This window comes from Hemicordylus capensis, chromosome 5, assembly GCF_027244095.1.
Source record: "Hemicordylus capensis ecotype Gifberg chromosome 5, rHemCap1.1.pri, whole genome shotgun sequence".
In the NCBI taxonomy this organism is placed as follows: Eukaryota; Metazoa; Chordata; class Lepidosauria; order Squamata; family Cordylidae; genus Hemicordylus; species Hemicordylus capensis.
In genome coordinates, this window is record NC_069661.1 from 100587517 (window position 1) to 100597719 (window position 10203).

Sequence of the window (10203 nt, forward strand, 5' to 3'; positions counted from 1 at the left end):
TATAAAGAAATCAGAGTTCTTGTATGACTAGTAGCTGATCTGGCAGATCCACAGATTTAATAAAAACCATGCCTCAGATATGTTTCATACAAAGAGCTGGCCAAAGCTTATTAATTTCATTTTTGTGCATTAGTTACTGCTTTCCATAACTTTGATAACTTGGCAAAGAGGCAGCTTTAAATATGGTGATTCTTTTTATTTAACAGAGGTAGAGTAACTGGCCCTATTCACCCCCAGTACAGTACCTCCAGTGACTGTTGCTGGTGTCTATCTTATGTTTCTTTTAGATTGTGAGCCCTTTGGGGACAGGGATCTATCTTATTTATTGATTATTTCTCTGTGTAAACTGCCCTGAACCATTTTTGGAAGGGCGGTATAGAAATCAAACAAACAAACAAACAAACAAGCGTGGGTGTAGTGGTTAGAGTGCTGGACTAGGACAAGGGGGGGCCCGAGTTCAAATCCCCATTCAGCCATGATGCTAGCTGGGTGACTCTGGGCCAGTCACTTCTCTCTCAGCCCAACCTACTTCACAGGATTGTTGTGAGGAGAAACTCAAGTACGTAGTACACCACTCTGGGCTCCTTGGAGGAAGAGCAGGATATAAATGTAATAATAATAATAATAATGGAAGAATAATAATGGATGAAAGAGGTCAAAAAATGTAACCAACAAATGCAAGATCTAATAATAACACCAGAATTAATAACTGAAAGAGCAAAGAAAATTAAAAATTGGACTGCGCCAGGCGATGATGAATTGCATGGCTTTTGGCTTAAACACCTAACAAGCCTTCATAAACAACTATCAAAACAGTTCAATCACATTATGAAAGGCGGTGATATTGAACAATGGCTAACAACTGGGAAAACTCATCTCATCATGAAAGACCCAGCAAAAGGTGCAGTTCCAAGTAATTATAGACCGATAACCTGCCTGCCAACCATTTTCAAATTATTAACTGGAATAATAGCAGATGAAGTGATGCAACACTTATTAACTAACAAACAGCTTCCAGTTGAACAGAAAGGAAATTGCCTGAACACCAGAGGCACAAAAGACCAGCTGCTGATTGACAAAATGATTTTAGAAAATTGCAAGAGAAGAAAAACCAATCTAAGTGTTGCATGGATTGACTACAAGAAAGCCTTCGATTCATTGCCGCACACATGGATACTAAAATGTTTAGAAACAACTGGTGTCAGCAAAAACATTCAGATATTTATTTTAAAAAGCAATGAGCATGTGGAGTACACAGTTAACAATCAATGGCGAGGCACTTGGACAGGTTAGCATTAGAAGAAGCATTTTCCAAGGGGACTCACTATCCCCTCTATTGTTTGTAATCGCCATGACCCCACTTTCACAAATACTAAACCAAACAGGCCTTGGATACCAAACATCTAAAACATCAAGTCAAATCAATCATCTGCTGTACATGGACGATCTGAAGTTGTATGGAAAGTCCCAGTCAGAAATTGAATCACTGCTAAACACTGTCTGTATATTCAGTAGCGATATAGCAATGGAGTTCGGACTAGACAAGTGTGCTGCATTAATAATGAAAAGAGGAAAAATAACAAAAAAAAAAAAAAAGGAATAGAACTGCCAAATGGAAGCAAGATCAAGAACCTGGAAGAGAAAGAACGTTACAAATACTTGGGCATTCTCCAGGCTGATAACATCGCACACACTGAAGTTAAAAGAAAAATTGGAAGTGAATACATCAGGAGAGTTAGAAAAATCCTCAAGTCCAAACTCAATGGCGGGAACACCATACAAGCCATAAACACCTGGGCTATACCTGTTATCAGATACACTGCAGGAATAATAGACTGGACCCAGGCAGAGCTAGAGACGCTAGATCGTAAGACCAGGAAAATCATGACCATCGATCATGCTCTGCACCCCCACAGTGATGTAGATAGGCTCTACCTCCCTCTCAGCTCAGGTGGAAGAGGAATGCTGCAAGTCCATCAAACAGTAGAGGAGGAGAAAAGAGGCCTTGAAGAATATATCAAGGACAGTGAAGAAGATGCACTTAAAATGGTGAATAATGCGAAACTATTCAACACCAATGAAAGAAAGCAGGCCTACAAGAAAGAACAAGTCAAGAACTGAGCAGAGAAATGGAGAAATAAGCCCCTGCATGGTCAATATTTGCACAATATAAGTGGAAAATCAGACACCACCAAGACCTGGCAATGGCTTAAGAATGGCAACTTGAAGAAAGAAACAGAGGGTTTAATACTGGCTGCACAAGAACAGGCACTAAGAACAAATGCAATATGAGCAAAAGTCGAAAACTCCACCACAAACAGCAAGTGCCGCCTTTGTAAAGAAGCAGATGAAACTTTTTACAATCTTTTTACAACAGCTGATTAGGTGGTCCACGGTTTCATCTGCTTCTTTACAAAGGCGGCACTTGCTGTTTGTTGTGGAGTTTTCGACTTTTGCTCATATTGCATTTGTTCTTAGTGCCTGTTCTTGTACAGCCAGTATTAAACCCTCTGTTTCTTTCTTCAAGTTGCCATTCTTAAGCCATTGCCAGGTTTTGGTGATGTCTGATTTTCCACTTATATTGTGCAAATATTGACCATGCAGGGGCTTATTTCTCCATTTCTCTGCTCGGTTCTTGACTTGTTCTTTCTTGTAGGCCTGCTTTCTTTCATTGGTGTTGAATTGTTTCTTGTTATTGACCATTTGAAGTGCATCTTCTTCACTGTCCTTGATATATTCTTCAAGGCCTCTTTTCTCCTCCTCTACTGTTTGATGGACTTGCAGCATTCCTCTTCCACCTGAGCTGCGAGGGAGGTAGAGCCTATCGACATCACTGCGGGGGTGCAGAGCATGATCGATGGTCATGATTTTCCTGGTCTTACGATCTAGCGTCTCTAGCTCTGCCTGGGTCCAGTCTATTATTCCTGTAGTGTATCTGATAACAGGTATAGCCCAGGTGTTTATGGCTTGTATGGTGTTCCCGCCATTGAGTTTGGACTTGAGGATTTTTCTAACTCTCCTGATGTATTCACTTCCAATTTTTCTTTTAACTTCAGTGTGTGCGATGTTAAAATTACATCACAATGCTTGGTGGTTGTTGTTTGCAGGCCTCGCTTATGTTGGAAAAGGTCAAAGAAAAAAAAGTATGATGAAATTTGCATATCCTTTGGTTTTACTTTCATCACATCATCCACTCCAGAATTGCTAACATGTCTTCTAATATTTTGAAGCAAGTCATGGAGGAATTGGCAGCTATGCCATTTCCCTTCAGCAGGCAACTGAATACAACTACTGATGCCTCTCAGTGCAACCAGCTCCTGGTTTTTGTCCAGTATGTGATGCTGATGCTATCAAAGAAGTATTCCTATTTTGTGAACCCCTTTTGGAAACTACAAAGGCTGTTGGCATCTATGAAATATTGAAAAGTTTCTTTACCAAGCAAAACTTCAACTGGAAGAAAAATCTTGGAATTTTATGCCCAGATGGAGCACCTGTGATGCTTGGCAACACATCTGGTTTTACTGCTTTGATGAAAGAAAGAAGTTCCATATGTCATTGTGTCTCATTGCTTTCTAAATCAGCATGCATTGGTCAAAAGCTCTGCCAACAACCCTGAAAGAAATCTTGTCTACTGATGTGAAAGTTGTCAACTATCAGATCCAGGGCCTTGAATCACTGCCTTTTCAAGAGGTTTTGTCAAGAAGGGAGCAGAATATGAAGTTCTTCTCTACTACATAGAAGTACACTGCCTTTCCAGAGGACAAGTTTTGAAGCACTTGATTGAACTTTGGTTAGAAGTTTCACTTTTTTCTGAGAGAAAAGGAAAACCCACACTTAGAACAATTTGACAGGGAGGAGTTTATTCACAGCTTGGCTTATTTGGCGGATATTTTTGGCCATACGAATGAGGTAAGTCTTTTGATTCAAGGCCTTGCAGTCACCATTATGGATGCTGCTGAAAAACACGATCTTTTGGCCCAGCTGCCACTCTAGATGAGGAGATTGGAGGTGGACAACTATGCGAACTTTCCAGTGGGGGAGGAAGTGCTTCAGCAGGCTGGAGTTGAGAGTGACAAAGCCTTTTCAATTTCTCTGCAGGCAGAAATCTGCAGACACCTGAAAACACTGCAGAACTCATTTGAAGGTTTCTTCTGCTCAGACAACCTTAAAATTGAAATGTGGATTCGTAATCCTTTCCTTGCTGACATAGACAGCATCAATGATGCAGCCCTTGCCAGAGATGACCTAATTGACTTGAGGACAAAGGAAATGATACAACATGAATTCAACTCAAATAATCTTGGAGAATTGTGGTGTTTCTTGACACAAGCCTACCCTCATCTGGCAAAGCGAGCTATGGGAGCTCTGATTCCGTTTGCTACCACATACCTTGTGAGACAGGGTTTTCAGCACTTGTTGCCATCAAAACAAAAAGTTGAAATCAATTGGATGTCAAAGATGACATGTGTGTTGCCATGTCAAAGACCACCCCACAATTTCATCTTCTTATTCAAGCCAAACAACAGCTGCCTTCTCACTGAAATTTACTTTTGAGCAGAATTAAAGTTTATCTTTTGTTTTATTTGCACAATTTGGATTGATTTCAATTTTTTTCAGGAAGTGGTCATTAATTTTTGCATGAAAAAATGAGTGAGAGAGCCATAATACTTTGTAAAGACTGTTTCTATATTCTGTCTATGTGAAGGAAACCAATTTCCAATGCAATAAAATATATTGTATGCAAAATTGTATACACAATTGTATGTGTTTATGTGCATTTTTCTGGGGAGGGGGTCCATAGCTTTCATCAGATTCTCAAAGGGTTCTGTGATTCAAAAAAGGTTAAGAACCACTGCTCTAAGTAACCAGAGACAACAGCTGTGTGGTGGAGTTATATGCACACAAAGCCCACTATGTTGAATGTATAAATATTTGGGTACAGTATTTGCTGTTGGATTGTTGCCAGTGGATACAATCTTCCTCCTCTCTGCATGTGCAGCATATACATGAAGGAGAACATCCCTATAGGGCTCTTGTTACTAATTGTACTGTTACTACTACAATGCTACTGTGGATTGCAAGTGGGACAAGAGCTGGTTTTGTCATAGCAAGCATGAATTGTCCCCTTTGTTAGGTAAGGTCCACCCTGGTTTGTATTTGAATGGGAGACATGTCTGAGCACTGTAAGATATTCCCCTCAGGGGATGAGGCCACTCTGGGAAGAGCATCTGCATGCTTGTTTGCAGAAGGTTCCCAGTTCCCTCCCTGGCATCTCCACATAGGGCTGAGCAAGACTCCTGCCTGCAACCTTGGAGAAGCTGCTGCCAGTCTGTGCAGACAGTACTGAACTAGATGGACCAATGGTCTGACTCAGTATATGGCAGCTTCCTATGTTGCAATATTTACTGCTTAATATGTTGATTTATATCTTTACCATTGTGCAGAAACATTGTTCTAATTTTAATTCACAGTATTGGAACAATAAAGTTGGCCTTCCTGAAACTTTTGGAATGACAAGCTAAATTTATTGAACTGAGGTAAGGCTCATTGCTGTGGTGCTGTGTTTCTGAGGCAAGAAGAATATGCTTAAAATATAGTGCAAACTCCTTGTGAGAAAAAAGGATTTCAGAGAACAATGAGGTAATGTTCAAAGGGTGCATTAGAAACATGATAGGTTTCTAAAGCACCCTAGCAACAGTTATGTCACAAATGGCTTCATGTAACCTTCTTGAACCAAGAAGTTTGTTTTTAATTATGTGTTTTGCAGAGGTTTTTACTGTCTAACTACAGTCTCTTTTGCTTGCATAGAAACTCATTAGACAATTAAACTAAGCAATATGTAAGTTCTATCAGGAATGTATGCATGAAAAGAAAACCTACCTATGGTTTGTCTACGTGCAGGGTTCCCAACCTTGATTCCACAGATGTTGCTGGACTACAACTCCCACCATACCCACCCAAAAGCCAGTGTGGCTGGGGTTGATGGGAGTTGTAGTTCAACAACAGCTGGGAACCCAAGTTTGGGAACCCCTAGTCTAAGAGAAAGGTGACATACTTAAGCTTACTTCTCAAAAGGATATTGTGAAGCTGGGGAAAGTGCAGAAAAGAAACCAATTTGATCAGTGGTCTGGAGTAGGGATGTGCACAGAACCGTGGTGGGGCGGTTTGAAGGCGGCAGGGGTGCCACTTTAAAAGCAGGGGAGGCTGGACTTGCCCCTCCTGCCGCTTTCCCCCTGCCGGCGTCCTTTGTTAAGAAAGCTGATCGGGGTGGCAGTGTACCTCCCTGCCTTCCCATTGTCCCCGTTGGCTGCAAGTGCGTAGGGGTCTTCTGGCCATATCTGGCCAACGGGGGCAATGGGGTGGCAAGGAGGTACGCTACTGCCATGATCAGCTTTCTTAACAAATGACTCCAGCAGGGGGGAAGCAGCGGGAGGGGTAAGTGCACCCCCCCACTCTTAAAGCGGCACTCCCGCTGCCTTTGAACCGGCAAAACCGCCGGTTCCGTGCACATTCCTAGTCTGGAGCACCTTCTCTATGTGGAAAGACTAACACATCTGAGGCTTTTTAGATTACAAAAAGAGCCACTAAAGCACACTTAGAACATTATGAATGGTATGGAGAAACTGGATAGAGAGAAGCCTTTCTCTCTCACAAATAATAGTTCAACTCAAGGTTGTCCTATGAAACCGATTGGCAGGAGATTCCGGAAGGAGAAAAGAACATACATCTTCACATAGTGCATAATTAATTTATGGAATTCACTGCCACAAGATGTGGTGATGGCCACTAGCCTAGGTGGCTTTAAAGAGAAATTTGGTTCATTAATGAAGAACAAGCCTACCTATGGCAGCAAGTCATGATGTCTATAAGCTACCTCCAGGCCCAGAGGCAGGATGCCTCTGAACACCAGTTACTGGGAAGCAGCAGTGGGAGAGGGCTACTTATCCTGTTTCTGGTTGGCCTTTGTGGTCAACAGGATGCTGGAGCTAGATGGACTTTTCCAGCTAGGCCCTTCTGATGTTTTTGCAATTGCAAGATAATTCAACTGCTTTCCCCCACTTTTTTCTTTCATACTATAATAGATATGGCAAAACTCTGCCAAATAATCAGAACAGACATGTTCACATAGAAAGGCTTCAAAACTCAATGTAATTATTTCCCTGAACCACACCTTTATTCCCATTGGAAGCATATCCCAGAACATGCTGTAAACACAAATACAGTCGCATTGCATTTAAAGAAAAATTATGTGTCATTGCATTAGTTTCTATAAGATCACCACCCACTGTGTGCCTGTTTTCAAAAGCAATGTGCTATTAAATAGGAAAGCAGGCTTCATTTCTTATTAATCTCACAGTAGCAAGTAAAAAACACATAATGTTTTCTGTCATTAAAATCAAAAGGGCACACATTTCTGAGTAATTTGGAAAACAAAATATAATATAATGAAGTGCAGTTTGTCAATACATACAACACTGAGATAGATTCTCCTTTCAGTGCTCTTGTCATAGCACATAAAATGATTTCTGAATTGTGCACACCATTGGCACACTATTCAAATAGTGCCAAGACAAAAATGAGAACCTGTATATATTCATATTTTCATTCTTGAAAGTAAATTACGGGGGGTGGGGGGAGTTGCTGACATCATATGCAAGGATCATCTTAATCCATCTACAAATAAAAATTCAAATTTAATTGCATTAATATGTATTTAAGATGCAAATAAGTACTTTAATATATATACAGAAAAACCTTCAAAAAGCTGTACCATTTTAAAAGGCAAGTTATGTGTTTCAGGCTCACACATTCAACAATGACCAAAATAAAGATTTCCGTCACCATTTTACAAAACAAATGAAGAATTATTTATTTATTCATTTACAATATTTATACCCCGCCCGTCCATTACACTACTGCTCGGGGTTGTATAATGTTGTGTAAATTGCAACACACTTTCCTCTTAACATGAAAAGTAATCTAGTTTTTTTAAATAAAACAAACAGAATATACTTGGATATATTTTTAAATAAAACTGCAAAATATTTTTGAAATTGTTCTTTTGACAGTAAAGTAATCTTCTGCTCTCTGGTATTGGAGAAGATCCATAGATGAGGAAAGGCTTGTAAAATAATCTTACGCTGCCTGTCAGAATAAGAGCTTCCCTATATCTGGCTACCTTAAAAAAAACCTCATAAGACACACCTGTTTCTTCAGACTTTTAGTTAAATTTTAAACTGTTTTAAAATTGTTTTCAATGTTTTGTAGCTGGTTGTTTTTAACTGGTCTTTTGTTTACATTTCATGGTAACCAACTAGAGATTTCTATATAAGGCAATATATAAATTTAATAAATAAACTAATCTGCAATCTCTGCTACCTAGTGATTCAGCACAGCAGACTGGACATCCTGCACCTGGCACACAATATCATGATGAGTGGAACCGGTGAGTGGAACAGGTGCCTTCTGTCTTGTGTTTCCTCACCTCCTTGTAATGGAACATCTAGCACTGCTGAAGGGAGGCCATGACAGCGAGCCAAAGTGAATATGTCAATCTGTTCTGAGGTTTTGGATACCTGAACTTGATATCAGACTTCTTTTTGTTATAGTGGACAATGTACATTTAAAACTCTGTGTCCTTCCACATGTGAGATGTATCATTCTGCTCTTAAAAGAGCTTAGTATGAGCACTGTTCAGTGGCCACACATATTTTTTACTACTACTACTACTATGATTATTTATGTACTGCTCTTCAATCAAAGTTCTCAAAGCAGTTTACATAGAAAAATATATAATAGGATGGTCCCCCGTTCCCAAAGAGCTCACAATCTAAAAAGAAACATGGCAGATACCAGCTACAGCCACTGGAGGGATGCTGTGCTGGGGTTGGATAGGGCCAGTTGCTCTCCCACTGCTAAATATAAGAGAATCGCCACTCAGTTAGCATGCTTTTTCTTTGGGCTCTACATACTGTTCAGTGCTCATCCTGAATATGAATGGCACATCTGTAATGTATGTGTATATTCATTCATATTCACTGAGATGTTTTAATTTTTATATGTATTATGTGTTGAACTGTTTTAACTTTTGTATGTGTTTTAATTGTTGTTAGCCGCCCAGAGACGTAAGTTTGGGTGGAGTATAAATTTAATAAACAAACAAACAAACAAACAAACAAACAAATAATGTGCAATGGCCTGTATAAGAACACATGCCACTGCATAATAACTTGAGGTTGAATAACAAACATTTAAAAATGCTATATTGTAATGTTTTCAACGGAATGTAATGAAACATAAGCTCTATCAAAATAAAAAAACATATTAGGGTTAGGATTACATCTCACATGCATTTCAAGCAGCATATTGATTCATGGTAGTCCAGGAACAGCTTTATAAGTAAAAGTGTAGTTACAGGGTACAACCCTACTTGTAGTGGCAGTGTCTCTTCCTTACAAGCTTTGTACATCAGTATGCATATGAGATCAAATTTCCTGCAGCTACAAACCTTACTCTGGCCACTCTTTTTACATGTGTAAGAAATATATTCATGAACAGCATGAGCCACTGGAAGAGCCAGCCACTTAAGCTTGTGTGGTTCTTCAGTTAAAAAGGCTATCCTCATGTTTCCAGGACTGGGTATTCTATGTGAGGTAAAGTAGCTTGTCCCCAGATATGACCACTTTGGTAACATGCTGCTAGTCCATGCTGTTCAAATACTGCTGCAGATGGTGGGACGACAGGCACTGAACAGTTCTTTTGATTCTTCATTCATATTCACTGAGTTAATTGTTGCAGTTTAATAGAGGACAATTAAATGAGGTTCCAGATGGCTTAGTATTGGGTTAGAGTTGAACCGGGCAAACCAGTTTTGTGCACACCCCTAGTTCCTTGGGCTTCAAAAGAGGATTGACAGCTCTGGTGCTGCTGCCAGTCACAGTATGGCTTTCTGAGAATGAGATATGACTGTGAAGGCCTCAGCCCCTGCAGAAACGTATTCCATATTTCTTACACTGTGACTTTTTCATAACCAGAAAAGAAAAAAGTTGCATTATACCCAGATAAAGCATGGGATCCTCCAGAAGAGCTACTAACCTCTCTTCACCAAGTGCCATGCCAGTCACATGGATTGGAATAATTCTGAAATGCTTTTGGACCCAAAATGAATCCAAACTGACCTTTTCAATTCATGGAAGGACATTG

The 10203-nt window shown here is 39.9% G+C and overlaps 1 long non-coding RNA gene across 1 annotated transcript in view; it reads left to right on the top strand.

Moving 5' to 3' along the window:
- The window catches only part of LOC128325751 (uncharacterized), a 54702-nt gene extending 45192 nt beyond the window's left edge, over window positions 1-9510 (top strand). Inside the window, exons 3-4 of the long non-coding RNA XR_008307599.1 lie at window positions 5472-5537; window positions 8384-9510. This is a non-coding gene — a long non-coding RNA (uncharacterized LOC128325751). The remainder of the gene's footprint in view (window positions 1-5471; window positions 5538-8383) is intronic.
- The last annotated feature ends 693 nt before the right edge of the window (window positions 9511-10203 follow it).